The sequence below is a fragment of the Pseudophryne corroboree genome, chromosome 6, assembly GCF_028390025.1.
Source record: "Pseudophryne corroboree isolate aPseCor3 chromosome 6, aPseCor3.hap2, whole genome shotgun sequence".
Taxonomy (NCBI): domain Eukaryota; kingdom Metazoa; phylum Chordata; class Amphibia; order Anura; family Myobatrachidae; genus Pseudophryne; species Pseudophryne corroboree.
This window is the reverse complement of record NC_086449.1, coordinates 450,070,090-450,095,795: the sequence shown is the minus strand read 5'-3', so window position 1 is coordinate 450,095,795 and position 25,706 is coordinate 450,070,090. Positions and strand designations below refer to the sequence as shown.

Below are 25,706 nucleotides of genomic sequence, written 5' to 3'. Positions count from 1 at the left end.
TCACCTCCATGCTGATGACACTCAAATCTACCTTTCTTCTCCTGATCTCTCCCCAGCTCTCCTCACTCGTACCTCCAACTGTCTCTCTGCTATCTCTTCCTGGATGTCCCAGCGTTTTCTTAAACTCAACATGTCCAAGACTGAGCTGATCATCTTCCCAACTACCTGCACAACCTCACCTCCCACAATCTCATTATCCATTGATGGCATGACTATCTCCTTTATCCCCCAAATATTCTGTCTTTGTGTAATACTGGACTCCTCCCACTCCTTCAAACCACATATTCAGCACCTCTCACAAACCTGTCATTTTCATCTCAAAAACATTTCCAGGATCAGACCCTTTCTCACCAAGGATGCCACCAAGATCATTATCCACTCAATGATTATTTCCAGATTGGATTACTGTAATCTCCTCCTAACTGGCCTTCCTGACAATTACCTCTCCACTCTAAGATCGGGCAGATATATCTATGGATGGATCGCACAGTGTGCTGTGCATACACACTGCCCAATCCATCTGGGATTGATGTCATGAACTGGGCGGGCATGTACACATGCCCGACCAGTTCAGCTGTCAATCACCACCGGCTGCTGCAGCATGTGTACGGGCGGATGGCTGGTCACCCGTATACACACAGCGATGCACCAATATATCGGTAGATATATTGGCCATTGGCTGTGCTGCTGGGCCGACATGATATGTCTGTGAACGACGGAGTTCACAGACATATCGCCGTGCACACTGGCCGACGGACCCATGATATATCGTCCGTTCAATAGAATGCCCGATATATCGGCCACTGTGTACCCACCTTTCGTGTAATATTGGCTGAGCTAGATACTTTACAGGCAGTTATAAAGTAACTGTTTATTCTTTTTTATAGTGTAATAGCTTGGAAGTTACATCTATTTGTCTAAGTGTGTCACACTGGTGATGTTGTGTAACCCTAAGTGTCACACTGGTGCTGAGCATTAATCCTTTGTGCAAATGCACACTGCATCTGCTGGCCAGAGCTCCATATAGGGCAGCATTAACCCTTGGTGTTTTATACTTTTTTTGTCACTGCCTGCAGTGCAGCCCAGAGTTATGCTAATATATTTTTTGTACAACTGGTGTGTGTTGCAGGTACCATGCCCCACTGCATTCAAATAATTAATTATATGCCCTGTTGATTTGCAGGCTGTACCCCACTGCTTTCACATACATTTAAGTAATGTGAGACCACAGCATGAGATGTCATTTTCAAAAAAATTTCAAGCAAATAGATAATACTATTGTATGTGTTGTACACCATTGTATTCACATGACATAAGCAGTGTGATTGGTCTTAAAAAAAAGTTAAAGCAAATAAATAATACTATATTTGTTTTTTTGTACAACTTGTACATGCTGTACCACACTGTTCACATCACATTTTCAAGGAAAGTTCAAGTGAATTAATAATACTATTAAACAATACTTGTTTTTTGTTACAAATTGTGTGTGTGCTGTACCCCACTGCATTCCCATCACATAAATAGCATGAGTGGTCATTTAAAAGAAAAAGTTCAAGTAAATAAATATACTATTATTTTTTAGTACAACTTGTGTGTTCTGCACCCCACTGTGTTCACATAAATATAAGCATTGAGTCACTATGGATCTGGCACACACTACCTTGAAAAAGATCCCAGTTTGGGATTGAAACGCGTCGGTGCGGCAGGGGGACAACCCGTTTGGCAGCAGGCAAGACCAGTGACAGGAGGAGTAGCAGGAGTGTCCGGGACTCCATTACATACTACCATGCTTTGAGAACTGTATTTACAGTTCAGAAACAGCTGGTAATTATCCTGCTCATCCTAAGGGGAGCACTGCCTTTATTGTGTGTATTCTATGATAGAAAGAACAAAATGTTTTATTGATGTTTTTAATGTAATAAATGGTGTTTCACTATATGTGGCATTCCTCCCCCTTTTTTATGTGAACTTTTGGAGTAAATGAATAACAGTTCACCAAAGGGATATCTCTGAAGGGGAGATGACAGCAACTTGTTTTAGCGCCAGTTAAGTCCCACCTTTAATTTTGTCTGATGTATTATTGGTGAAGGGTTGAGAAAAACCTTCTTAAAAGGAAGGGATTTTTTTGGCTGCTTAGTGCGCCTGATTGGAATTCACTAATTTTTACATTGATAAACAGAACAGGAATTAACCTTTGCCATAAGGGTTACGGCCACACTCCAGAACTGTTGGATCACTGGTCATTCCCATCAGATATGAAAAAAGTGCCTACCATGCCACAGCCATGCCAGCATTGGGCTGAGGAATGTGGGTATATATGAGGAATTTTATCAGGGGACAAGTTCCAATGGGTGTATACATTGTAGGCCATCTCCCCCCAATGCCGACACTAATTGAGGCTTTAGCGATCCGACTTCTGATTCAAGACCATTCCTCGTCTTCAAGCTGTATGCCAAGATCACATTCCCTGGCTGTTTCAAAAGATTATTTGTGGGGGAATTCGAGGGCCAAAATGGAGTGGTATAGCACATAAATGGCACCACTACAATCAACCGAGTATAGGCATTGGCATTCAAAAAGGGCTGGTTGGTGAAAGGGTATAGAATAGCAGTGAATGTGGACAAAATGGTGAATCTGCAGGTAAGAGTAGTGCAGTGCGGCAGGGAGGTAATAGCATTCTTGAAAATCTGCCAAAGTGGATGGAGCTGATTGGCCAACAATGTGCATAAAACTGGTGATTCCGGCTAACAGCCAGGGAGCAGCCCACTTGTCAGAAAACCCTGGTGGGAACAGGGGGTGTCTGCAAAGAGACGTTAAAGTAGAGGGATAAGTCATAAGAGAAAAGCATTTGTTAATTGTGTCCCATGTCATCAGGGTGAAGTGGATAGATATTGGCCGAGGCTGGTCTTTGAGTACGGGGCGGCCATGGGAGAGCGTCTAAGCTGAGATCTGGCAATAACACATTTTCAATGTCATCCCACTTTTTTTAAGTCTGGGGGAGAGTGCCAAGAGATAATGTGGCTCAGTTGTGTAGCATAGTAATAGTTTTGCAGTAGGGGGAGGCCTAGACCGCCACTATCTATGGATTTGGGCAATACTAAATTACTTAATCTTGTTTTTTTTGCCTGCCCATATGAATTTTCCATATAGGGCTTGTAGGGATTGTAGTACATGTGCGGAAACCCTAATCAAAAGTGTTTGGAATAGGTATAATTATTTGGGAAGGGCATTCATTTTTAGAGCATTGAGCCTGCCAATCCTGGATATGTATAATGATTTCCAGGTTGAAATGTCATGTTGGAGCCATCTGAGGAGGGAGCGTAGTTGGCCAGGTATAAATGGGAGTACTGTTTGGTGACATAAATACCAAGATAACGGATCTGAGTGGGTCACCATTGAAAATTATAAGTGGTTTCTAAGTTCAGTCGTGTTTGGCATGGGATGTGAAGGGACAGCGCCTCAGATTTTCCTTCGTTGATTTTGTAACCTGACAGGGAAACAAATCTACCTAATTCATGTAGCATGGAGAGAAGAGACACTGTGGGGTTGGTCAAGGTAAATAGAATGTCATCTGCAAATAACAATATTTTGTATTGTTGGTTACCCAGGGAGACTCCGGAAATGACATTGTTGGCTCTAATTTGAGCAGCTAATGGCTCAACAAAAAGCATGAATAGTAAAGGTGAGAGGGAGAATCCCTGCCTAGTACTGTTACTCAATTTAAAGTGTGCAGAGCAGATACCATTGGACGTGACCACCGAAGAAGTGGGCCGGGTCCGGATGACATGAAGGAAATGACCACCGAGGCCGAAAGTTTCAAGGGCATGGAACAGAAATGGCCAGGAAACTCGGTTGAATGCCTTTTCGGCATCCATTGCCAGGATCACCGAAGGCAGCTTCAACCGATCAGATCGATAGTTCTATGTGTATTGTCTAGTCCTTGGTGATGAGGGACAAAGCCCACTTGGTCCAGGTCTACTAGGGTTGGTAATACCATGTTAAGTCGGTTGGCCAGGATTTTGGCAAATAGTTTGAGGTCAGTATTCAGAAGGGAAATGGGCCTATAGTTAGAACATAAAGTATGATCTTTGTCCTGTTTAGGGATGACGATAATCTTAGATCATGTGGAGTCAGGGTGAGAATAAGAGCCATCTAGTATTGAATTGAACAGTTTGGCAAGACGGAGAACTAAGAGGGTTGTAAAGTATTTATAGTAAATCATGGGAAAACTGTCCGGGCCAGGCTTTTGGATGGTTTCTGAGTTTTAAGGGCTTGTGTGACTTCCTCTTCGGAAATATCCTGGCTAAGACCGAGATGCGTGTGAGGACTAATGGATATGAGAGCACGAGAGGCGAGATAGTCCTTACATTGTTGTGAAAATGTAGGGGAGTTTAAGTGTGAGGGGAGGTTATATTATTTTTCGTAGTATTCCCTAAATGTTGAGTTGATGGTGTTGGGATCATAGGACAGTGTGTTAGTTCTATCCGTCAAAGAGACTATTGCTTGTGCAGCACATTTAGCCCTCAGTTTGCCAAGAGGGTGTCAGCTTTGTTGCCTTTGTCTCAGAATTTATGACCTAACCAATGTAAGGTTTTTGGCTAAAATGTTGTGTAGCTCGCTTCTCGCTTTATCCAGCTGTTTTAATATCGTGGCAGAGCGAGTGTGTTTATGGTCAGCTTCCAACTGATGGATTCGGGCTGAAAGTGTGGACATGTTGGCTAGTTTGGTTTTCTTATGGTGAGAAGCATAGCAGATAATTTCCCCCCTGATCATCGCTTTATGAGCTTCCCATACCATGCACAAAGATATGTCAGGTATGGTGTTAGTCTCAAAGAATTCAGATAGTTTAGTAGACATGGTAGTCTGGAAGTCTGGTACTTTCAAGAGTGTTTTGTGAAGCCTCCAGAAATGCCCATCAGTGTAAGGGGATATGAGATCAAGGTGAATTACTACAGCAGAGTGGTCGGACCAGGGAACAGGGTGTATGGTTGAGTCAATAAGGGAAGCAGTCAAAGACACACAAGAAAGTAGCATATCAATTCACAAATAGGAGTCATGAGGATAGGAATAATAAGTATAATCCCTGGCTGAGGGATAGAGAACTCTCCAAGTGTCGAACAAGCCAGCATCGGCCATTTGCCTCCCCAAGGTCCTATAGCTAGCAGGGCTAGAGGGAAGATGGGTATTACTTAAGTGATCTAGGGTGTGGGAGACAATAGAATTGAAGTCACCTTCCAGGATGACCTTACCATGGAGAAAATTGTGTAATTTCAGGGAAAAAAATGAAAAAATGCAGATTGACTTGTATGTGGGGCATATACAGAGGCTAGAAGCTGACCTTTCAGGATAAGGAAATGCCCATTATCATCTTGAAGAGAGTTGGTCAGTACAAAGGGAACTGAGTTACGTATCAAGATTGCCACTCCACAGCTCTTTGACTGATTATTTGAATAAAAAACTGTCGAGTACTGTTTGGATGACAATGAGGGATGGTCTCCATGTTTAAGGTGAGTCTCCTGTAAAAAAAGGATGTTGGCAGAATGAAAGCAGGCACATGAGAACAGCATGGAGCATTTTTGAGGAGTGTTAAGACCCCTTGCGTTCAGCGTCAAAACACAGAGCGACATGGTGGGTGGAGGTATGGAATAGACCTATGGAAGGAGAAGGAGAGGGAAAAAAGAGAAGCGGGGGAAAAACAAAAAAAGGGGAGTAAAGTGATAAAATAAAACAAAATGTGGGTATAGACTTCCCGAAGAGGAGGTCGGCCACACAATTAGAGCACCCAGGCAAAACGGGGGGTGCCCTGGGTTGGGAGCGAGAGAAGGTAAAATAAACCCCAATTGGGGGCGCTAAGGAAAAATTCTACCAGAAGACTGTATGTTAATTTCCTATAGGTAGAGGAGGGGCGTGGTCTGGCAGAGGGGGAGAAAGCGGGCTGAGAAAACACATCCCAAGCCCAAAGTTACAACGTCAAACAGTAAGTACAGATATATTAGTCTATGAATACATTAAACTGCAAATACAACAGAAATATTAATGATATAGTATCTCAAAGTCCCTATGGTATGATGCTAAGGAACCAAAACAAAGGGGAAATCAATGTTGCCTCCAGAGAGCCATCACCTGAGGGAGGGCAGGGATACATTAATAGAGATTTTGCAAGGTCCAATCAGATGAGGGCACCATCATTCATTGCAGTTAAAGAGGAGGCAGGCCGAAGGTCCAGCTGCTGGAGTAGACTTTTACTTTCATCAGAGGTGCAGATAATGTGCTGATGACCATTGACGTCCACCAGAAGATGGAAATGGAAACCCCTACAATACTTAGAGCAATGGTCATGTAGAGGTAGTGTAATCTCTCGATGATCTCTGATTTTGGCTATAGCAATGGGTGTTAAGTACTGGAATATCTGAAGTTTCGTTCCTTCAAAAAGTATCTGGTGGGATTTACGGCTGACCTACGGAATTTGCTAAAAGTGGGAAAGAAGGCTCTTGTGTGGGCGCACTCTGTACAGGAAAAAGTTCCTATGAAATATGTCAAAGAATGTTTAAAACATAACTGTTATTGGTAATAATGTACCCATCTAAATGATCCATGAAAAAAAATATGGATTTAGAAAAAATATTAAAATGTTCTGGTCTCTTTTTAAGAAGAGTGATTTGAAAGGTTGTAGACACAGAATTGTCATACCACCATTTCCCCTGACCAGTACAGATTTCTGTATTAATCGGACCGAGGAGTGGTCAAAGCATTATTGTAGGAATATCCAACTATAATCACTATTATTAAGTGGATATGTTGCTAATCAATGATCACCAGACTCTAGCACCTGAATCACTTGACAAATGTCACAATTGTGAGTAGAAAAGACATTGGGCTGCACTGAACATTCACTGAGTAAATAAAGAGATATAGAATAGAAATAGTGGTGATACTGCTGTTGGAGAGTTCTTCTCACACAGAGAGGACACAGATTCCTGCTCTACAACACCAAGTATTCCCAGGCACTCTCCTTTCCTGGTACTGACCCGGCCCAACGCTGTTTATCTTCCAAGATCAGACGAGATCGGGCGATGGCAGCGTGGTATGATAGTAGAGAATAGTATGATCAGTACGCCAATGAGAGTGCACCTATATAGGAAGTAATAGGTAGGAAATGATAGAAAAATGAAAAACGAGAAAGAAATTGAAAGATAAGCAAAAATAGGTGGATCTGCTTTCCACGTTAGGCACGGTTCAACAGTACCCACGTCCGTGGTTCTGTGATCCGTGGATCGTTCATGAGAGTCCACGAGACAGGTAAAGAAGTGAATGAATCTAGATTGGTGTTCTTGATTGTTAGGGTTATGACCCAGACTGGGTAATAGATTAAGTTAATGACACAGAGTATTACTGTGGATACGGTTTATCTAACAAAAATGATCACCACAGTAAATTGTTTAGGCAGCCTGCCCCCAAATGCTGTCACTAGGATCTTCCTAGGAAATATCAATTATCACAGAGTATGGTGCTAGGCGGCGGTATTATCGCCACAATAAACAAATAAGTTAATTAGGCAGCCTGCCCAAAAATGCTCTAAGAATAGTAAATGAACACAGGCATGTATATAGCATGCACAATGAATTTCCTACACAGAGAACACAGTGATGAATTTAGCATGCCAACAATTCAAAATTCATACAGATCAAATGCAAACAAATGCAAAAAAATCAAACAGTATCATACAAATTCATAATCCTAAATAGGAAGAAAAAAACAGCTGACCTGTGATTAGGAATGAACCTGACAGGCTATATCTGTCAGGTGCCGCAAAGAAATAAATGAATAAACATGTAGGTGAAAATGTAAAAGATAATAATGTGCTGGCCTCTGTTGGAGACTGGAAGTGTAGCCCGTATCAGAGGACAATACCTTACATATGGAAAAAATTCTATGCTCTAATAGGCAATTAGTATAGATGCACTGGTGGTGTGCCTGAGTGTGATATTGCTGTCTGTGTGTCCACAGAACAGCGGGGGCTTACAGCACTCCAATCAGAGGGCAGACGAATGGATCAGCGCATGGTCAGGTGCAGAAGGCTGGTGCCATGTAGTCACTCCATATGCAGACCCCCGTGGGAAGACGCGTTTCACCCGTATCGGGCTTGTTCACTTCCGGGTTCGGATGTGTAGGCAGGGGGACGAGTTTAAAGCAGTTTGCTTGGTGCATCAGACCAGTAAGCAGAACGAATGCGGTGGGCGGTGGCGCCGCGTCAGCGGCCACGCCCGCCGTCGCTAGGGGGAAGTGCAGGAATGTTGCGCATGTCAGCTAGTCGCTGATGGAGCCGGAGTCGCCATGTTGGAAAAGGGATGAAGGTAAAAGAGATGTGAGCATGTCTGGGGACCTTACGCGAGGCCCTAAACGCCATTGTAAATAAGGGATAAGATAGTACCAGATATGTAGAAGTGTGGGCAGACGGAGATTCACAAAAGTTATTGATATCAAAAATGTGTGCCTTGCAGGTTAGAAAAAAGTGGATATGAGAGACTATAAACTTAACAGGATATGAAGATATTAATGAGTATAGACAAGAACATTGTTGAATGACATTGAAAGGAAACAGTTAAGGGAAAATGGGAGGAGAGATGAAAGAGTAAATAGGAAATACCGTATATAGGATAAATGACAGAAAAAAGGGAAACCAATAGGGGCGTACGGGAAATGATAGAAGGGGAAGAATTGGTTAATGTGATTGCATTATGTGCAAAAGGTGAAATGAAATGACAGTGAAGGTACTGGAAAAATGAAAGTGACATGGATTTGAAAATGGGAAAAAAATGCAAATATTATTAAAATATAAATAAACATGAAAATAAAAATAAAAATAAAATAAAAATAAAAATAAAAATAATAAAAAGTAAAGATAAATGAATAAAAATAATAATAATAATATAATTAAAAAAAAAAAAAAAAAATTGATTGTGTGCTGAATGGATAAGATAGAAAGGTGAGGGTGAATTGTGGACTGATGATATAAATTAGCAGTGTGACTGGTTAACAAACATTTAATTAAAGTTGGTGCCTCTTAATCGAAAGGGGAAAAGAATGGCAGGGGACATGATAATGAATGGGGGGGAAGGAGGGTGATGGGGGTAATAGATGGAATGTGGGAATACGAGGGGGGTGTGAGTGTAGGTAAGTGAGGTGGAATAGGGTGTTGAGAGGAGGAAATGGAAGATATTGCAATAGGGAAGGTGACTGGGATTACATGGTTGGACCTGGGTTGGGACACTCTGGGATGCGGGAGGCAGGTGAATATGAGGGTGAGGTGAAAAGTGAGATGCGAGTGTGATTAGTGACAAGGAACTAGGAAGGAAACTAGGGGCAAAAAAAAGGCACCGTAAGTAGGCAGATAGGATATAAAAGGTGCATGGGAAGAGCAAAATAGTGTAAAGAGTGATCATAAAGTGATGAAGTGAATTGGGGAAATGAAAGGGGAGGTGACTAAATGAGATAAATGGTGTATTGTATTAGGGAATACAACAAGTATAGGCTGGAATGGTAGAACTGTTAATTCACAGGAAACCGCGTAATTTATATTTTCGTTCATACCAAAGGGCTTCAGACTGTTGAGGCGAAAGATCCACTCGCTCTCTTTTTTATAGAGTTCTTTGGTGATGTCTCCCCCTCGTATGCCCAAATGAACGCGGTCCAAGCCAAAGACCTTAAATTCTTTGATGGATCCTTTATGGTGAAAGTGAAAATGCCTGGCAACTGAGGTAAGCTGTTTCATGCGTGCCAGATCTTTTGCAAAATGTTCCAGGACCCTTTCTTTTAATTTACGTGTGGTCATTCCAATATATTTAAGATTGCACCCACAAGCTATGCAGTAAATCAGTGCTTGGGTATTGCAGTTGAATTTTGCATTGACCACACGGAAAGGAGCCAGAAATGGATGGTTTTTTGGGGGTGGATGTGACAAAATGGCTACGTACTAGTTGGTCTTTTATATTCTTAGATCGACACCAACTCATCTGTAATGGAGAGTCCAGGAACAGGGATAAATCTGGATCCAGCTGTAGGATGGGAAGGTGTTTAGTTATAAAATTTTTCAACATTCTCCATTCAGGACAGAATGTCCCTATAAATCTTAGGGTGTCATCCAAATTTGGTGTCCTCTTTCTTCTTCCGAAAAATGAAACTCTCCCTCTTGACTGCTGTGGTGGCCGAGTATGCTCGTTTGAGTGAGCGTTTACTATAACCTCTGGCTAGGAGGCGTTGGGTAAGTTCTCTGCTCTTGATTTTAAAGACTTGATCCTACGAGCAGTTGGAGGAAAATGTGAACTGGTTTGAAAGAGGAGACTATTGGTTGCAGTCTCCTTGCGATATAATTCTGTTTCCAGAAAGCCTGTGTCAGATTTGTAAATATTGAGATCAAGAAAGGGGACCATCTCCGTGCTGATGGTATGAGTCAATGTAATATTGAGATTATTGGTGTTAAGGAGTTGAATAAAGTCCATAAGAAGACCTCTTTCTCCGTTCCAAATAATGAATATGTCGTCAATATATCTTAGCCACAATGTCACGTGCGTAGTGTATTTTTCATTGACGGTATTGAAAACGTAGAGGTGCTCCCACCACCCCAAAAAGAGGTTCGCATAAGTGGGTGCACATGCAGCACCCATTGCAGTTCCTCTTACTTGCAGAAAAAATTGATCTTGAAAAAACAAAATAGTTTTGGGAAAGAACAAAGTGAAGTAATTTTAGAAGAAAATCCGAAAAATCCTTTTCTCCTCCTTGGTCCAGGTAGTACTTGACTGCTGTCAGACCATGATGGTGATTAATACTTGTGTACAATGCCTCCACATCCAGAGTCACTAGGAGAAAGTCATTCTCAAAGTGTATATCATGAATTTTACGTAATAGATGCGATGTGTCCTGCAAGTAGGAGGGTAAATCAAGAACAAATTCACGTAAGTGTAAGTCCAGAAGTCGACTGGGTTGCTCCAAAAGCCCACCATTACCGGACATTATTGGTCTGCCAGGTGGCTGATGGGCATTTTTATGGATCTTAGGCAAAAGATAAAAAGTAGGTGTTTTTGGATTCTGGACAGTAAGATATTGTAATTCTTGTTTAGTGATGGTGCCTTGGGTAGCAGCCTCTTGTAATAAGATATTATAGGCATTCAAAATTCTGGTGGTAGGATCGCTGAGAAGTTTCTTATAACATGAGAGATTGTGTAATTGTCGATGTGCTTCAGTAATGTACATTTCACGAGGCCAGAGTACAATATTACCACCTTTGTCGGATGGTTTTATGATTATATCATGCCAAGTTCCCATTTCTTGCAGGGCTTTTCTTTCTTTGAATTTGAGATTTTGAGAAGAGTGGTGAAGGCCATTTCTAGTTTGAACATAGAGATCATCAAATTCTTTAGACACCCGGTTCAAAAAGACCCTGACCTCTGGGCTGGTATTGTCAGGAGGAAAAAAGGAAGATTTGGGTTTACATTTCGGTCTGTGGGTGATTGTTCCATCCATATTGGATTCCATTTGAAGTTCTTCTAATTCCTGAATGGCACGGAGGTCATCTGTGGTCAGTTCTGAGCTGCACGGATTCTCCACCTGTCTATGTTGTTGCCTGGCAAATAATTTTTTGAGAAGAAGCTTCCTCCCAAAGAGCCTCAGGTCCTTTTCCCAGGAAAATCTTTTAAAGGGTCTGTATGGTGTAAAGGAAAGTCCCTTTGCAAGTACCTCCATATGGTCGGTAGAAAGAGGCCTATCAGATAAATTGCTAACCTGTAGTTTGGAAGGATTATTGCGATCTACCGCACCGTCTTCCTCTGTCGAGCTGGATATCGGGCGGTCCTTTGTGTGTCCCAATCTGGATTGCATCTGTCGCTTCTTCTTTCCACCTCTCCTGGTTTTCCTTGATTTCTGATACGGCCTCTTGGCCTCGAACCTTGGCCTAAAAAACGTGGGGAGAAGTCTTCAATTTCTGACTGGATGTATGGGGTATTTTCAAATGTTTCACTGGCCGAATCTCCATTGTTGGAGGACTCGAATTCTGAGAGGGTTGGGTCTTCCCTCTGTTTTCTAGTCCTGTTAAGGGGTGTGGGATTCCACCTAAAGATGTCACCTCGTGCGAAATCACGTTTATCCCTTATAAATTTGTTGCGTTTGCGGTCCACTTTTGCTTGTTCGTACTGCGCAATTTCTTTTTTGTGTTTCTCAAACGCAGTCTGAAAAGATAGATCCTTTTCCCAGGTTTCCAAATTTTTGCCAAGTTCGTCTATTTCTTTATCTACCTGATATAGGAGTAAAGTGTCATGTTTCACCAGGAGATGTAATAACTCATAAGAGCACCTCAGAAGTGCTGCCTCCCATTCGGTCTTCAAGTTTTCAGTCGCAAGTGGGAATGAAGGAAATACTTTGGGTCTCAGACCCCGAGGTACAATCTTGTGTTTAATGCAATTTTCTAATGTCGTAACATCCCAAGATAGGCGTGTCCTCCTCTGTAAGCTTTTTTGTAGTCTAGAGAAGGGGTCCTCCAATCTGTGTTGGAAGAAGATTGTTCGTAGGTCTCAGAGAAGGGATCCCCAAAATTCTCCAAATTTTGACGTTTCAATAAATCCGTTTTCAAAGAGAATGTCGTCATGCCAAATGATGAGTTGCACTTGGGTAAGGTTTAGGTAGGAGATGACCTACAATCTGCAAAGAAACTGCTAAAAGGATCTATGGGTAAGGAAGGAAAATAGAGGAGGTTGATACAAAGAATAAGTGAAGACCGTGCCAGGCAATCAGAGACTGTATTTACAACAGTAGGGTTACTTAGAGCAGAACTGGGGCGATCGGGCACAGGTCACAAAATACAATAATGTATGTACATGAGAAGACCAAAAATGGACAATTAATTACCCTTAATAACGGGAACGAGAAAATATCTAAGATTTTCTCCTATGTATGCTGTCCTTGTTGGTGGTGCGCCCAGAGCCAGAAAGTACATAGACTAAAAGTGGGAGAGAAAGAAGGCTCTTGTGTGGGCGCACTCTGTACAGGAAAAAGTTCCTATGAAATATGTCAAAGAATGTTTAAAACATAACTTTTATTGGTATTAATGTAAACATAATTTACCCATCTAAATGATCCATGAAAAAAAATATGGATTTAGAAAAAATGTTAAAATGTTCTGATCTCTTGTTAAGAAGAGTGATTGGAAAGGTTGTAGACACAGAATTGTCATACCACCATTTCCCCTGACCAGTACAGATTTCTGTATTAATCGGACCGAGGAGTGGTCAAAGCATTATTGTAGGAATATCCAACTATAATCACTAACCTGACATATAGATTGGTAAATGCTCAATTAGCTTAGTGATATCATTCAGGTGCTCGAAAGGAAGGGGTATTTCTGAGCAAGAAAAAAGGCAATTGTTTCCCCAGCACACTGAATGGATAACAGTAACCAGATATAAATCCCACATGATAATAGAATTCAGAGATCTTCGTTACACATATTTGCGCAAATGTGTGGTTAAGCCCCAAAGCCGCATCAAGGCCTCTCTGTATATTTGGGGTCCCTAGCGCTATATCTAGGTGCAGGGTGTGGCACCCCAAAACACCAGAATGAGCCAGAAAGCGCAGCGTGACATACCAGTGTAAAAAACTATAGTGTTAATAAATTAGTATTTAGGAAGCCGAAGCTATAGAGGGGGTGATACAAACATGAAATGTAATTAAAATAGAGAAATAGTGTTAGAAAATTAATAAGTGAAAAGTGTTAATAGATTGTAAAGGTATGCCACACTAAAGCCATCCAGCTCAGCCAGTCCAGAGGCACCACACCTCACACCTCACTTACCCCAATCTGGGTCTAATATTAACCAGCAAGGAGTCACATGATAATGGCTCCTTACTAAAATATGTCTAAGCTAAGAGCTACTTACCTTGGAGCAACCCCATAATGCTCCATGTGGCATGTTAGGGCCTGCACCTCCTCCTAATGCAGAAACCTCTCTGCCTCTCACAACAGACATATAGATTGGTAAATGCTCAATTAGCTTAGTGATATCATTCAGGTGCTCGAAAGGAAGGGGTATTTCTGAGCAAGAAAAAAGGCAATTGTTTCCCCAGCACACTGAATGGATAACAGTAACCAGATATAAATCCCACATGATAATAGAATTCAGAGATCTTCGTTACACATATTTGCGCAAATGTGTGGTTAAGCCCCAAAGCCGCATCAAGGCCTCTCTGTATATTTGGGGTCCCTAGCGCTATATCTAGGTGCAGGGTGTGGCACCCCAAAACACCAGAATGAGCCAGAAAGCGCAGCGTGACATACCAGTGTAAAAAACTATAGTGTTAATAAATTAGTATTTAGGAAGCCGAAGCTATAGAGTGGGTGATACAAACATGAAATGTAATTAAAATAGAGAAATAGTGTTAGAAAATTAATAAGTGAAAAGTGTTAATAGAATGTAAAGGTATGCCACACTAAAGCCATCCAGCTCAGCCAGTCCAGAGGCACCACACCTCACACCTCCATTACCCCAATCTGGGTCTAATATTAACCAGCAAGGAGTCACATGATAATGGCTCCTTACTAAAATATGTCTAAGCTAAGAGCTACTTACCTTGGAGCAACTCCATAATGCTCCATGTGGCATGTCAGGGCCTGCACCTCCTCCTAATGCAGAAACCTCTCTGCCTCTCACAACAGACATATAGATTGGTAAATGCTCAATTAGCTTAGTGATATCATTCAGGTGCTCGAAAGGAAGGGGTATTTCTGAGCAAGAAAAAAGGCAATTGTTTCCCCAGCACACTGAATGGATAACAGTAACCAGATATAAATCCCACATGATAATAGAATTCAGAGATCTTCGTTACACATATTTGCGCAAATGTGTGGTTACGCCCCAAAGCCACATCAAGGCCTCTCTGTATATTTGGGGTCCCTAGCGCTATATCTAGGTGCAGGGTGTGGCACCCCAAAACACCAGAATGAGCCAGAAAGCGCAGCATGACATACCAGTGTAAAAAAATATAGTGTTAATAAATTAGTATTTAGGAAGCCGAAGCTATAGAGGGGGTGATACAAACATGAAATGTAATTAAAATAGAGAAATAGTGTTAGAAAATTAATAAGTGAAAAGTGTTAATAGAATGTAAAGGTATGCCACACTAAAGCCATCCAGCTCAGCCAGTCCAGAGGCACCACACCTCACACCTCCATTACCCCAATCTGGGTCTAATATTAACCAGCAAGGAGTCACATGATAATGGCTCCTTACTAAAATATGTCTAAGCTAAGAGCTACTTACCTTGGAGCAACCCCATAATGCTCCATGTGGCATGTCAGGGCCTGCACCTCCTCCTAATGCAGAAACCTCTCTGCCTCTCACAACAGACATATAGATTGGTAAATGCTCAATTAGCTTAGTGATATCATTCAGGTGCTCGAAAGGAAGGGGTATTTCTGAGCAAGAAAAAAGGCAATTGTTTCCCCAGCACACTGAATGGATAACAGTAACCAGATATAAATCCCACATGATAATAGAATTCAGAGATCTTCGTTACACATATTTGCGCAAATGTGTGGTTAAGCCCCAAAGCCGCATCAAGGCCTCTCTGTATATTTGGGGTCCCTAGCGCTATATCTAGGTGCAGGGTGTGGCACCCCAAAACACCAGAATGAGCCAGAAAGCGCAGCGTGACATACCAGTGTAAAAAACTATAGTGTTAATAAATTAGTATTTAGGAAGCCGAAGCTATAGAGGGGGTGATACAAACATGAAATGTAATTAAAATAGAGAAATAGTGTTAGAAAATTAATAAGTGAAAAGTGTTAATAGAATGTAAAGGTATGCCACACTAAAGCCATCCAGCTCAGCCAGTCCAGAGGCACCACACCTCACACCTCCATTACCCCAATCTGGGTCTAATATTAACCAGCAAGGAGTCACATGATAATGGCTCCTTACTAAAATATGTCTAAGCTAAGAGCTACTTACCTTGGAGCAACCCCATAATGCTCCATGTGGCATGTCAGGGCCTGCACCTCCTCCTAATGCAGAAACCTCTCTGCCTCTCACAACAGACATATAGATTGGTAAATGCTCAATTAGCTTAGTGATATCATTCAGGTGCTCGAAAGGAAGGGGTATTTCTGAGCAAGAAAAAAGGCAATTGTTTCCCCAGCACACTGAATGGATAACAGTAACCAGATATAAATCCCACATGATAATAGAATTCAGAGATCTTCGTTACACATATTTGCGCAAATGTGTGGTTAAGCCCCAAAGCCGCATCAAGGCCTCTCTGTATATTTGGGGTCCCTAGCGCTATATCTAGGTGCAGGGTGTGGCACCCCAAAACACCAGAATGAGCCAGAAAGCGCAGCGTGACATACCAGTGTAAAAAACTATAGTGTTAATAAATTAGTATTTAGGAAGCCGAAGCTATAGAGGGGGTGATACAAACATGAAATGTAATTAAAATAGAGAAATAGTGTTAGAAAATTAATAAGTGAAAAGTGTTAATAGAATGTAAAGGTATGCCACACTAAAGCCATCCAGCTCAGCCAGTCCAGAGGCACCACACCTCACACCTCCATTACCCCAATCTGGGTCTAATATTAACCAGCAAGGAGTCACATGATAATGGCTCCTTACTAAAATATGTCTAAGCTAAGAGCTACTTACCTTGGAGCAACCCCATAATGCTCCATGTGGCATGTCAGGGCCTGCACCTCCTCCTAATGCAGAAACCTCTCTGCCTCTCACAACAGACATATAGATTGGTAAATGCTCAATTAGCTTAGTGATATCATTCAGGTGCTCGAAAGGAAGGGGTATTTCTGAGCAAGAAAAAAGGCAATTGTTTCCCCAGCACACTGAATGGATAACAGTAACCAGATATAAATCCCACATGATAATAGAATTCAGAGATCTTCGTTACACATATTTGCGCAAATGTGTGGTTAAGCCCCAAAGCCGCATCAAGGCCTCTCTGTATATTTGGGGTCCCTAGCGCTATATCTAGGTGCAGGGTGTGGCACCCCAAAACACCAGAATGAGCCAGAAAGCGCAGCGTGACATACCAGTGTAAAAAACTATAGTGTTAATAAATTAGTATTTAGGAAGCCGAAGCTATAGAGGGGGTGATACAAACATGAAATGTAATTAAAATAGAGAAATAGTGTTAGAAAATTAATAAGTGAAAAGTGTTAATAGAATGTAAAGGTATGCCACACTAAAGCCATCCAGCTCAGCCAGTCCAGAGGCACCACACCTCACACCTCCATTACCCCAATCTGGGTCTAATATTAACCAGCAAGGAGTCACATGATAATGGCTCCTTACTAAAATATGTCTAAGCTAAGAGCTACTTACCTTGGAGCAACCCCATAATGCTCCATGTGGCATGTCAGGGCCTGCACCTCCTCCTAATGCAGAAACCTCTCTGCCTCTCACAACAGACATATAGATTGGTAAATGCTCAATTAGCTTAGTGATATCATTCAGGTGCTCGAAAGGAAGGGGTATTTCTGAGCAAGAAAAAAGGCAATTGTTTCCCCAGCACACTGAATGGATAACAGTAACCAGATATAAATCCCACATGATAATAGAATTCAGAGATCTTCGTTACACATATTTGCGCAAATGTGTGGTTAAGCCCCAAAGCCGCATCAAGGCCTCTCTGTATATTTGGGGTCCCTAGCGCTATATCTAGGTGCAGGGTGTGGCACCCCAAAACACCAGAATGAGCCAGAAAGCGCAGCGTGACATACCAGTGTAAAAAACTATAGTGTTAATAAATTAGTATTTAGGAAGCCGAAGCTATAGAGGGGGTGATACAAACATGAAATGTAATTAAAATAGAGAAATAGTGTTAGAAAATTAATAAGTGAAAAGTGTTAATAGAATGTAAAAGTATGCCACACTAAAGCCATCCAGCTCAGCCAGTCCAGAGGCACCACACCTCACACCTCCATTACCCCAATCTGGGTCTAATATTAACCAGCAAGGAGTCACATGATAATGGCTCCTTACTAAAATATGTCTAAGCTAAGAGCTACTTACCTTGGAGCAACCCCATAATGCTCCATGTGGCATGTCAGGGCCTGCACCTCCTCCTAATGCAGAAACCTCTCTGCCTCTCACAACAGACATATAGATTGGTAAATGCTCAATTAGCTTAGTGATATCATTCAGGTGCTCGAAAGGAAGGGGTATTTCTGAGCAAGAAAAAAGGCAATTGTTTCCCCAGCACACTGAATGGATAACAGTAACCAGATATAAATCCCACATGATAATAGAATTCAGAGATCTTCGTTACACATATTTGCGCAAATGTGTGGTTAAGCCCCAAAGCCGCATCAAGGCCTCTCTGTATATTTGGGGTCCCTAGCGCTATATCTAGGTGCAGGGTGTGGCACCCCAAAACACCAGAATGAGCCAGAAAGCGCAGCGTGACATACCAGTGTAAAAAACTATAGTGTTAATAAATTAGTATTTAGGAAGCCGAAGCTATAGAGGGGGTGATACAAACATGAAATGTAATTAAAATAGAGAAATAGTGTTAGAAAATTAATAAGTGAAAAGTGTTAATAGAATGTAAAGGTATGCCACACTAAAGCCATCCAGCTCAGCCAGTCCAGAGGCACCACACCTCACACCTCCATTACCCCAATCTGGGTCTAATATTAACCAGCAAGGAGTCACATGATAATGGCTCCTTACTAAAATATGTCTAAGCTAAGAGCTACTTACCTTGGAGCAACCCCATAATGCTCCATGTGGCATGTCAGGGCCTGCACCTCCTCCTAATGCAGAAACCTCTCTGCCTCTCACAACAGACATATAGATTGGTAAATGCTCAATTAGCTTAGTGATATCATTCAGGTGCTCGAAAGGAAGGGGTATTTCTGAGCAAGAAAAAAGGCAATTGTTTCCCCAGCACACTGAATGGATAACAGTAACCAGATATAAATCCCACATGATAATAGAATTCAGAGATCTTCGTTACACATATTTGCGCAAATGTGTGGTTAAGCCCCAATGCCGCATCAAGGCCTCTCTGTATATTTGGGGTCCCTAGCGCTATATCTAGGTGCAGGGTGTGGCACCCCAAAACACCAGAATGAGCCAGAAAGCGCAGCGTGACATACCAGTGTAAAAAACTATAGTGTTAATAAATTAGTATTTAGGAAGCCGAAGCTATAGAGGGGGTGATACAAACATGAAATGTAATTAAAATAGAGAAATAGTGTTAGAAAATTAATAAGTGAAAAGTGTTAATAGAATGTAAAGGTATGCCACACTAAAGCCATCCAGCTCAGCCAGTCCAGAGGCACCACACCTCACACCTCCATTACCCCAATCTGGGTCTAATATTAACCAGCAAGGAGTCACATGATAATGGCTCCTTACTAAAATATGTCTAAGCTAAGAGCTACTTACCTTGGAGCAACCCCATAATGCTCCATGTGGCATGTCAGGGCCTGCACCTCCTCCTAATGCAGAAACCTCTCTGCCTCTCACAACAGACATATAGATTGGTAAATGCTCAATTAGCTTAGTGATATCATTCAGGTGCTCGAAAGGAAGGGGTATTTCTGAGCAAGAAAAAAGGCAATTGTTTCCCCAACACACTGAATGGATAACAGTAACCAGATATAAATCCCACATGATAATAGAATTCAGAGATCTTCGTTACACATATTTGCGCAAATGTGTGGTTAAGCCCCAAAGCCGCATCAAGGCCTCTCTGTACATTTGGGGTCCCTAGCGCTATATCTAGGTGCAGAGTGTGGCACCCCAAAACACCAGAATGAGCCAGAAAGCGCAGCGTGACATACCAGTGTAAAAAACTATAGTGTTAATAAATTAGTATTTAGGAAGCCGAAGCTATAGAGGGGGTGATACAAACATGAAATTCTACAACATACATTCTATTAACACTTTTCACTTATTAATTTTCTAACACTATTTCTCTATTTTAATTACATTTCATGTTTGTATCACCCCCTCTATAGCTTCGGCTTCCTAAATACTAATTTATTAACACTATAGTTTTTTACACTGGTATGTCACGCTGCGCTTTCTGGCTCATTCTGGTGTTTTGGGGTGCCACACCCTGCACCTAGATATAGCGCTAGGGACCCCAAATATACAGAGAGGCCTTGATGCGGCTTTGGGGCTTAACCACACATTTGCGCAAATATGTGTAACGAAGATCTCTGAATTCTATTATCATGTGGGATTTATATCTGGTTACTGTTATCCATTCAGTGTGCTGGGGAAACAATTGCCTTTTTTCTTGCTCAGAAATACCCCTTCCTTTCGAGCACCTGAATGATATCACTAAGCTAATTGAGCATTTACCAATCTATATGTCTGTTGTGAGAGGCAGAGAGGTTTCTGCATTAGGAGGAGGTGCAGGCCCTGACATGCCACATGGAGCATTATGGGGTTGCTCCAAGGTAAGTAGCTCTTAGCTTAGACATATTTTAGTAAGGAGCCATTATCATGTGACTCCTTGCTGGTTAATATTAGACCCAGATTGGGGTAATGGAGGTGTGAGGTGTGGTGCCTCTGGACTGGCTGAGCTGGATGGCTTTAGTGTGGCATACCTTTACATTCTATTAACACTTTTCACTTATTAATTTTCTAACACTATTTCTCTATTTTAATTACATTTCATGTTTGTATCACCCCCTCTATAGCTTCGGCTTCCTAAATACTAATTTATTAACACTATAGTTTTTTACACTGGTATGTCACGCTGCGCTTTCTGGCTCATTCTGGTGTTTTGGGGTGCCACACCCTGCACCTAGATATAGCGCTAGGGACCCCAAATATACAGAGAGGCCTTGATGCGGCTTTGGGGCTTAACCACACATTTGCGCAAATATGTGTAACGAAGATCTCTGAATTCTATTATCATGTGGGATTTATATCTGGTTACTGTTATCCATTCAGTATAATCACTAACCTGCAAGGCACACATTTTTGATATCAATAACTTTTGTGAATCTCCATCTGCCCACACTTCTACGTATCTGGTACTATCTTATCCCTTATTTACAATGGCGTTTAGGGCCTCGCGTAAGGTCCCTAGACATGCTCACATCTCTTTTAACTTCATCCCTTTTCCAACATGGCGACTCCGGCCCCATCAGCGACTAGCTGACATGCGCAACATTCCTGCACTTCCCCCTAGCGACGGCGGCGTGGCCGCTGATGCGGTGCCGCCGCCCACCGCATTCGCTCTGCTTACTGGTCTGACGCACCAAGCAAACTGCTTTAAACCCGTCCCCCCGCCTACACATCCGAACCCGGAAGTGAACAAGCCCGATACGGGTGAAACGCGTCTTCCCACGGGGGTCTGCATATGGAGTGACTACATGGCACCAGCCTTCTGCACCTGACCATGGGCTGATCCATTCGTCTGCCCTCTGATTGGAGTGCTGTAAGCCCCCGCTGTTCTGTGGACACACAGACAGCAATATCACACTCAGGCACACCACCAGTGCATCTATACTATTTGCCTATTAGAGCATAGAATTTTTTCTTTATGTAAGGTATTGTCCTCTGATACGGGCTACACTTCCAGTCTCCAACAGAGGCCAGCACATTATTATCTTTTACATTTTCACCTACATGTTTATTCATTTATTTATTTGCGGCACCTGACAGATTTAGCCTGTCAGGTTCATTCCTAATCACAGGTCAGCTGTTTTTTTCTTCCTATTTAGGATTATGAATTTGTATGATACTGTTTGATTTTTTTTGCATTTGTTTGCATTTGATCTGTATGAATTTTGAATTGTTGGCATGCTAAATTCATCACTGTGTTCTCTGTGTAGGAAATTCATTGTGCATGCTATATATATGCCTGTGTTCATTTACTATTCTTAGAGCATTTTTGGGCAGGCTGCCTAATTAACTTATTTGTTTATTGTGGCGATAATACCGCCGCCTAGCACCATACTCTGTGATAACTGATATTTCCTAGGAAGATCCTAGTGACAGCATTTGGGGGCAGGCTGCCTAAACAATTTACTGTGGTGATCATTTTGTTAGATAAAGCGTATCCAAAGTAATACTCTGTGTCTTTAACTTAATCTATTACCTAGTCTGGGTCATAACCCTAACAATCAAGAACACCAATCTAGATTCATTCACTTCTTCACCTGTCTCGTGGACTCTCATCCACGATCCACGGATCACAGAACCACGGACGTGGGTACTGTTGAACCGTGCCTAACGTGGAAAGCAGATCCACCTATTTTTGCTTATCTTTCAATTTATTTCTCGTTTTTAATTTTTTCTATCATTTCCTACCTATTACTTCCTATATAGGTGCACTCTCATTGGCGTACTGATCATACTATTCTTTACTATCATACCACGCTGCCATCGCCCGATCTCGTCCGATCTTGGAAGATAAACAGCGTTGGGCCGGGTCAGTACCAGGAAAGGAAACTGCCTGGGAATACTTGGTGTTGTAGAGCAGGAACCTGTTTCCTATCTGTGTGAGAAGAACTCGCCAATAGCAGTATCACCACTATTTCTATTCTATATCTCTTTATTTACTCAGTTAATATTCAGTGCAGCCCAATGTCTTCTACTCACAATTGTTACATTTGTCAAGTGATTCAGGTGCTAAAGTCTGGTGATCACTGATTAGCAACATATCCACTTAATAATAGTGATTATAGTTGGATATTCCTACAATAATGCTTTGACCACTCCTCGGTCCGATTAATACAGAAATCTGTACTGGTCAGGGGAAATGGTGGTATGACAATTCTGTGTCTACAACTTTTCCAATCACTCTTCTTAACAAGAGACCAGAACATTTTAAAAAAATTTCTAAATCCATATTTTTTTTCATGGATCATTTAGATGGGTAAATTATGTTTACATTAATACCAATAAAAGTTATGTTTTAAACATTCTTTGACATATTTCATAGGAACTTTTTCCTGTACAGAGTGCGCCCACACAAGAGCCTTCTTTCTCTCCCACTTTTAGTCTATGTACTTTCTGGCTCTGGGCGCACCACCAACAAGGACAGCATACATAGGAGAAAATCTTAGATATTTTCTCGTTCCCGTTATTAAGGGTAATTAATTGTCCGTTTTTGGTCTTCTCATGTACATACATTATTGTATTTTGTGACCTGTGCCCGATCGCCCCAGTTCTGCTCTACAGAATTTGCTCTTTGATGCGAAAGGACAGGAAGCGGAGAACTACATCTCGAGGAGGTTCAGAGTCCTTAGGCTTGGGATGTGGGGTGAGATGCGCGTGTTCCATGCCCAAATCTGGAGGGGACAGGGATGGTGCTAGGGAGGTAAAGAAACAAGTGAGGTATGAGAAGAGGTTTGCCAGTACCACAGACTCGGGAATATTCTTGACACTGATGTTGTTGCGATTTTACCTATTTTCCAAGTCCTCATTTTTCTCCATCAGAAATTCGAATTCGCGGCTGAGGTCTTTATATGTGTCAGAGTGAAAGGAGGAGAGCAGAAATATCTTGCTTCAGTTCACCCGCCACTTTGTGGAGTTCAGTGGTGAGCGAGGTGTTAAGAGATACAAGAAGAGCCTTGAGGTCGGAGATGTCCTTCTTGGTGGCTGGCGCTTCATCCTGGTCCATGTTGGAGTCAGTAGGTGGATGGGGAGAGGTTGAATGGGAGTTGGAATGGGCAGGTTTATCATGCTTATTAAAGTGGTGTGTAATATCAGTTTGAGACCAGTTCTTGTTTATAGGTTGAGATTTGCTCATGGTGGAAGAGTGGTTGAGTAATTGCAGAGAGAAACTTACTTGTTGAGAAAGAGAAGCCTGGAATGCATCCCTCAGAGATCAGCAAGGCATCAGTTTACAGGAGGCAATATATGGAGGGGAATGCCACGTGCTGGGCAGGATGGGTTTGTCTCATCCGGGGGACACCACTGGCAGAAGATCGTTGTCAGTACCAAAGAATTTGGCATGCAAGAAACAAAACAGGTGCATAATCGCTGGAATGTGTGGGCATGGGTACAGCACCAGATACAGTGTAGATAAGGCACAGGTGGAGTAGAAGTAGAGCGGCAGTGGTTCCACAGCACAATATCATTGCAGCACTGTGGTAGTAGATGCAGTGTGACAGCAACACTGGAATAACGGGGTTGGTCTGACGGCGTCACCTGCACAGTGGTTAGAAAGTGGGAGCAATGTCAATACACAGGATGCAGTGTGGGTGTGGGTTCAGAGCACAGCGTACCAATCAATTGCATGTCAGAGATATAGCTGTGGTGTGCAAAGTATTAAGGTACTGTGGTCCTAGTGCACATGGTAAAGTCTGGAGGAATAGTCAGGCCCCTATATAGTATTAACACAATGTTGGACAGGAGTTGTTAACAATCCTCCCAGCACGCATGTGAGAGGGGCTTGCCAGTGTACATATACAAAGGACAATTTATATATTATGATGGTGGTGGGGCTGGTGAAGCAGCCGATCAGGAGGGGGGTCTAATGAGCCCAAGAGCAATCACTCACCAGTCTGATGGGGGATTGCAGAGGGCACCACCGGGAGAAAAATGGAAGCCAGGGAGAGCAGTCAGGCAGCCAGTGTCAGCCCCCGCAATGAAGGGGGGGAACAGAAGAGACAAGTGATGGCAGCAGGGAAGGACTCCACAAGGCGGTGGGAGAGGGACTCCAAGCCCCAGCGGTGTCTTGCCCTCCAGCTAGGTAGGACGGCCACTGCAGCACCAATCACCAGGCATCCTCCTTCTATGTGGCCAGGCAGCCTAGCTCCATGGCAGGAGAGGGACTGCAAGCCCCGGCAGCAAGTTCCCATCCAGCTGGGTAGGGCGGCCGCTGCCCACGATCACCAGGGGCAGGATGCCACAGCAGCGATCTCTGGGGGTTCTTTGTCTAAACATCCAGGCAGTGCAGCTCCATGGCAGGACAGTGACTCCAAGCCCCGGCTTTGAGTTCCCGTCTGGCGGATAGGGCGGACACTGCCCACAATCACTGGGGGCAGGCCACCGCAGCAGCGATAGCCAAGGGACCTCACTCTATACAGCGCAGCTCCGCGTTCACATGGGGAGAGCTACCAAGAAAGTCACCATCACCAGGGATGGTCCATAATCGTCAGCCGGGAGGCTGTCAGATGTAAGTCTTCAGGATCCGCAGCAGAGAGGCAGAAATCGGGGTCCCGGCATGACAATGGTAGATAGGCCACAACCTGCAGGGATGGGTAAAAGTCGACCCCTGGCTCCGTAGCACAGACCCACCAGGTGTAGGGATGTAGGCTAGGTGGGGACACTGTTTATAGGGGCAAGATTAGGGCCAGAGGAGGAGAAATGGTCTTATACATTTAAGGGCTTTTTCAAGAGCTCTGTTCTAGCACATCTGTGCAACTTGCCCGCCAGGCCACGCCCCCTAAAATATATTTTTTATTGATATGCGTTAAAATCAAGTATTAACCATCACATAAAACCAGTAAAGGAATACATGTATACAAAAAGTGTATGAAAAAATGTCATAGCCAAGTTTAGAATGATTACAATGGTTCTGGATAAATAAATATCCTGCAAATCATATTGGTGGTTGCATTAATAAAGTGAAAAAGTTAAAGATAAACTGAAGGATCCAGCATGATTTACCAGCAACCAGGATGCCGACAGTCAATGTACTGATGGCTAATCTTGTAACCTGAAAGCTAAGCTGAT

General features: G+C 42.6%; 2 pseudogenes; one reads left to right on the top strand and one right to left on the bottom strand.

Annotated features, from left to right (window-relative positions):
• Positions 1-6,979: 6,979 nt before the first annotated feature.
• Positions 6,980-7,098, bottom strand: LOC134937957 (5S ribosomal RNA; annotated as a pseudogene).
• Positions 7,099-22,382: 15,284 nt separating this feature from the next.
• On the top strand, positions 22,383-22,501 carry LOC134937505 (5S ribosomal RNA; annotated as a pseudogene).
• The last annotated feature ends 3,205 nt before the right edge of the window (positions 22,502-25,706 follow it).